Source organism: Indicator indicator, chromosome 14, assembly GCF_027791375.1.
Source record: "Indicator indicator isolate 239-I01 chromosome 14, UM_Iind_1.1, whole genome shotgun sequence".
NCBI classification, from domain to species: Eukaryota; Metazoa; Chordata; class Aves; order Piciformes; family Indicatoridae; genus Indicator; species Indicator indicator.
The window spans coordinates 4,613,383-4,619,611 of NC_072023.1; positions in this window are offsets into that span (position 1 = coordinate 4,613,383).

A 6,229-nucleotide genomic window follows, 5' to 3' on the forward strand; every position below is an offset into this window, starting at 1 on the left:
CCGTTGATTTTTCAGTTCAATTGCACCAAAAGAGCAAAGATTAAATGAGAAATTAGATCTGAATCTAATTCCACAAGGCTTCCATACAGGCTAACAATAATGTAATACTTCTGTTATCCGTTATCACATCCTCGCTTTGCCTTCATCTATGTGACTTGAGCAGAAAAGGCAAGGTTTTAAAAGAAGTTTATGAACACTGGATCTCTTATTGCTGATGAAGCTTTAGGACTTTTAGAGTGACCTTTGTTAATTGATTAGGAGGATTTTTCTATTGGGGGTGGGTAAGATATTGCTGATTTGTGCCATTTCCAACAAAAGAAATGGGAGGGAGTACAGGAAAAGTACTCTGTTGTATATGTGACCCTTTTTTTTTCTTTATTAAGATATATGCTGCATTTTATATACTCATTGTGAACTTTTACTCTGAAATAGCTGTGAGGAAACCTATCTGGAGAATTTTCAGATGAGTTATCTGATTTTTAAGTGAGGTCCTGCCTTGTACCTTACTTTCCATTAGGTTTTGACTGCTTTACACATGGCAGTAAAACCTTGGATTCATACACCAAACCCTCTTGCCTTCCAGGCCTCACACTTGTATCAATAGAACAAAATAAGCCCCCCAAGCTGTATTTAAGTTCTCTGAAACGGTTCTATCTGCTGTACAGATTTCTGAGATGAAGTTGTAAATCAAAAATGTGTCCTAGTGAACCTCAGGCCTTGTGCAGAATATTTAATATTTGTTTATTTGTCTGTCGTACAGTCTCTGTACTAGTGGCAGTTTCATGTTTTGATTGTATAGCATTCAGATTCTCATGAGATTTATAAAGTGATGTTAACTGCAGTGTCAGCTGTGAGTCATAAATAGAACTGTCATAGCATGGCATTAGTGTCTCTCTGGTTTGTTGGACAGCTCTTCAGAAGAAAAACAAAACAAAACCAACCCAAATTTATTCTTGTATCAACTTTTAGATCAGTTACTTAAAAGCTATGTAAAAGGTACAGTGACAGTTTTGAGAAATTCATATCACTTTGTACTCTGAATGAAGTTGCCTATGGAAATAAATGAACTTTTCCTATTTTTGTGTTGGAATAGGTTTTTATTTTAAATTTGCATAGAACTAACTACTAGTAACTCATGTAGAAAACTTTACTTGAAATACATTTTATCCCACATAATGTTGAGTTCATTTCTTAGAGCAGTTGCTGTCTGCATGTCTGTGGTCACATACTGCTTTGTTCAGCTGGCAGCTGAGCCCTGGCAGTCCAGTTACAACAGAGGGGTTTTCTCCTTCCCTCTGGGTGGGCAAAGAGGAAAGGAGCCAGGAAAGCAAAAATGTCATTTGAGATAAGGGCAATTCTACTGCTCTATTGCAGGGATCTCAGATTACACAAAGGGAAAACAAAATAGGAGAAGAGGCACCAGCACACTTAATCCCATGTTAGAATCTGGGGATCTGATGCCACATTGCTCATTTACCCTGCACCCAGCCCTTCCTCTAAACCTGGATTTCAGAGTTTGCCAGCATGCTGCAGGAAGCTAGTTCTCAGCTTTTTGTATGCTATAAATTGATCAGGTATGAGACATCTGAGATCTGATCTTTTCACAAGCATCCTTAAGAAGGACATTAAGCTACCAGAGCAGGTCCAGAGGAGGGCCACAAAGATGATTAGGGGGCTGGAGCACCTCCTTTGTGGGGGCAGGCTGAGAAAGTTGGGGCTGTTCAGCCTGGAGGGGAGACCTTGTAGCTGCCTTCCAGCACCTTAAGGGGCCATAGAGAAAAGCTGGGGAGGGACTTTTTACAAGGGCTGGTGGTGATAGGATGAGAGGGAATGGATTGAAGCTTGATGAGGGAAGATTTAGACTGGATAGTAGGAAGAAATTCTTTACAGTGCAGGTGGTGAGACACTGGAACAGGTTGTCCAGGGAGAGTAGAGATGCCCCCTGCCTGGGGCATTTTTCGTAGTTTGATTTTGCAAATATGTTTCCTAAGGAGTTTTATGTTTCCATTGCTTGATTCTTGCTGGTAGAGAAGCATTACAAGAGAAAGATTGGCAGTGAAATGCCACCTTTGCATTAAACTCATTGTCACATTTTGCAAGTCAGAAGGGTACAGCTGAAGCTCTTTGATTAAACAAGCACTATAAATATTACTTAAGCAAATCAAGATCATTAACTGGCTGCTGGGTAGGAGGTGCTCTTTCGTATTCTTTCCATGACATGATAGTACAAATCTTTGATTTTCTGCACATTGGAGAAATTAAATAAGTGGAGACCTCTTTATACATAATTAGCAGTTTAACTGAGCTCAAACCCGTGCTTTTATCAAAATTTTTCCTAGGATTTTGTGCCTTCTGCTTTTACAGGCTCTTTTCTGGTATAGCCATCTCTTGCAGGTCTCTTCTTTTCAGTTTTCTTTCACACACACAATCACCGTGGTTGGAAAACATCTCTAAGATCATTGAGTCCAACCATTATCTAACTCTACCAGGGCCACTAATACGCCATAACCTTGAGCATCATATCTAGATGGCTTTTAAACATATCCAGGGATGGCAACTCAACCACTTCCCTGGGCAGCCTGTTCCAGTCTTTGAGAACCCTTTTTGATACAGAAGTTTTTCCTAACATCTAACCTAAACCTCTCCTGGCCTAGCTTGATGCACTTTCCTCTTGTCCTATCAGTCGTGACTTGTGAGCAGAGACCAACACCCACCTCTCCACAACCTCCTTTCAGGTAGTTTCCTGCATCAATACCCCCAGGCACTGCACAGCTGTGTAAAATCATAGAAGAGCCACAAAAAACCGGAGGGCTCTGACAACTCCTTTTGTGGTGGTACTCGGTAAGAGAATGCTGAAGCTCAGTGGCAGCCTGAACTTTGTGCCTGTTGCTCTTCAGCTGGAGATTTTTAGTTTACCATCAGAAAGCTGCAGAAGGGAACTTAACCTGAGGCTCTGGATAGCTGCTTGATGGTCAAGCTCTGGCAAGCTGCTGGTGTGTGCAATGGAGATGGCTGATGAGTGAGTATTTGTTTCCTTTGCTACCTGTTCTGCAGGCAATGTGAGACTGCTGGAGAAATGTTAAAAGCACCTGGTGATAACTGATCCAGAGTTTTACTGAATCCCAGGGGGATACAGCAACCAGACAGACAGATTTCAGGGAATGGCTGAAGAAAAAAAGAAGAAGAAAAAGAAAGGAGAGTGTAAACTGTTATCAGCCAAAATAACAGTTTGGGTCTCCCCAATTCAAGAACATACAGGGATCTACTGGAGAGAGTCCAGTGGAGAGCTATGAGGATGATTAAGGGACTTGACTGTCTCTTGTATGAAGAACCATGAGAGAACTGGGGCTGTTCAGTCTTGAGAAGAGGGCAGGAAGGCTCTGCAGAGAGATCTGGACAAACTGGATAGATGGGCTGAGGCAAATAAGATGAGAGTCAATAAGGCCAAGTGCCAGGTGCTGCACTTGGGCCACAATAGCCCCATGGAATGATACAGGCTTGGGGGAGAGTGGTTGGAAAGCTGCTCAGGGGAGGACCTGGGGATGTTGATTGATGGCTGGCTTAGTATGAGCCAGCAGTGTACTCAGGTGGCCAAGAAGACCAATGGCATCCTGGCTTGCATCAGGAATAGTGTGGCTAGCAGTTCTAGAGATGTAGTTGTCCCACTCTGTTTGGCATTGGTGAGCTCACACCTTGAATACTGTGTTCAGTTTGGGGCCTCTTACTGCAAGAAGAACATTGAGGTGCTGGAGCATGTCCAGAGAAGGGCAACAAAGCTGATGAAGGGTCTAGAGAAAAAAGCTTATGAGGAATGGCTGAGGGAAATGGGATTGTTTACTCTGGAGAAAAGGCTGAGGGGACACCCCATTGCTCTCTGCAACTGCCTGAAAGGATGTTGGAATGAGGTGAGGGCTGGTCTCTTCTCATATGCAACAAGTGACAGGACAAGAGGAAACAGCCTCAAGTTGTGCCAAGGGAAGTTCAGGTTGGATATTAGGAAAAAATTCTTCACAGAAAGGGTTATCAGGTGTTGGAACAGGCTGCCCAGAGAGGTGGTGGAGTCACCATCCCTGAGGGGATTTAAAAGACTAATGGATGTGGTGCTGAAGGATGTGGTTTAGTGGTAGTAGCTTAGCAGTAGTAGGGGGATTGTGAGCTCTAGGACTTGATGATCTCAAAGGTCTCTTCTAACCTCAACAGTGCTACAATTCTATGATATATTTTCCTAGGAGAGGCAAAAGGGAAAGCAGACAAATTTCAAGAGGTGCCATCATGATCTTTTGAGTAACTTGTAACAAGCAGGTTTCTGAAAACATCCGAGCAGTTCCTTGCTGATAGTGACAGGTTGTAAAAGGCTGTAAGAGATCTTCCCAACCAACCCGGAAAATATAAAGCCACCATAAGGTGTCACTGTAACCCAAGCTGCAAACAGAAATGGTTCTTACCCAGCTGCAAGGCTTTCCTTATACTGCTTTGTGAAGGTTAAAAAAGGACCTGCTTTAAAATAGCATAGAGTACTCTTAGAGCCCTAAATGTGATTTTAGCTTTGTGTCCTACTGACACAAAACGTATGTGGTCACCCTGTCTCCTATCTCCTCTCTTAACTTTTGAGCCAATTTCAAACCTTTTTACAGTGACAATTTCTAGGATCCTAAAATGCTGCATTTCATTAAAAACAAATCAATTTTAAAAAGAAAAATATTGGCTACACACCAAGAAATATACCAGACAAGTTTTACAAATGGCAAAAACATTGTCAAACTCACACTGCTCTAGACATCAAAGATTACCAATCATGTGCCCTATGTGCAGATGAAACCAGAATTCATCACTTCTGTTTCACTGTTTTGCTCCCTTTGGAAGAAGTAAGCATTTAAAACTTCCAAAGAGACTTAATCTTGAAATAATACAATGTTTGAATTCAATTTCATGCCAAGTTAGGGAGACAGGGCACCCAGGATTTTCTAGCCTTTGAGCGCTTGACGAGAGCTAAAAGACAAAGTTACCCACAGACGTGTAACTTGCTTTGCCAAAGAGAAGTTCCTCCAAAGGAATAATGAGAGCTCTGATCTAATAAGCAGCTCAGAAACACCAGGGATGTGATCCCATGGCCTTGACCTGAAAACAAACCAATTAAAAATTAACAAGGTTATTCCAGTCTGACCTCGACTGCCCAGTCTGCCACAACACTTTGCACTTGGCTCCTGTGTCCACTGGAGGACCCCAGCAGCCTTTGGTTGGTTGTTGTTAAGGCTGATCACACAGCAGTGAAGCATCTTTATGTTCGTTCAGCAGAGACACCTAAAGGTTAAATTGACTTTCCCAGGATGTGAATGATGATGTGGACATGGCACTTCTGGGCCTGGTTTAATGGCCATGGTGGTCTTAGGTTGATGGTTAGACTCGATCATCTTAGAGGTCTTTTCAAACAGAAACAGTTCTGTGATTTTATGGTTATTGTTAAGCTTTATAATTTATTCTATGGTTATTTGTTAAACTTTATAATTTACAAACACTGGTAGAAGTGGCTGCTTGCAAGGCTGTTTCAGCAATCAGCCTGGAGAAGAGGAGGCTCTGGAAAGACCTAATATCAGCCTTCCATTACCTTAAGGGAGCCTACAAGAAGGATGGAGAGAGACTGTTTACAAAGGCCTGCAGGGACAATGGCTTCAAACTAGAGAAGAGCAGATTTAGATTGGATATTAGGAACAAGTTCTTTACTATGAGGGTGATGGTGCACTGGAACAAGTTGCCCCAGGAGGTGCCCCTTCCGTGGAGATATTCAAGGTGAGGCTGGAGGAGACCCTGGGCAGCCTGATCTAGTTGGGGATGTCCCTGCTGATTGCAGGGAGGTCAGACTGGGTGATCTTTGGAGGTCCCTTCCAGCCCAGACCATTCCATGATTCTGTAGTTGACAGGAGGGCAATGTCTGAGGGGTGCCTGCATGTGTGCTGTCCACACTGCACTGAAACAAGCAGCAAAAGTCTCCCTTTCAGTGTGGCAAAGACTTTACCCCAATCATTATTTTGAGGAATGATCAGCAGGAAGAGCATAAAGATGGTTTTTGCAGAATTTCAGCAAAAGAAGTAACTGTAACAGATAGCCTCCTGGTCTGCCTTCACTTGCACCTGTAGAAACTTTACTTCCAGGTGAGAATTACGTTTATTGCTGGCTCTGCAATGTTTAGTTCATGTTTAGTTTTCTTCAGGGGATACTGCAATCACAAATC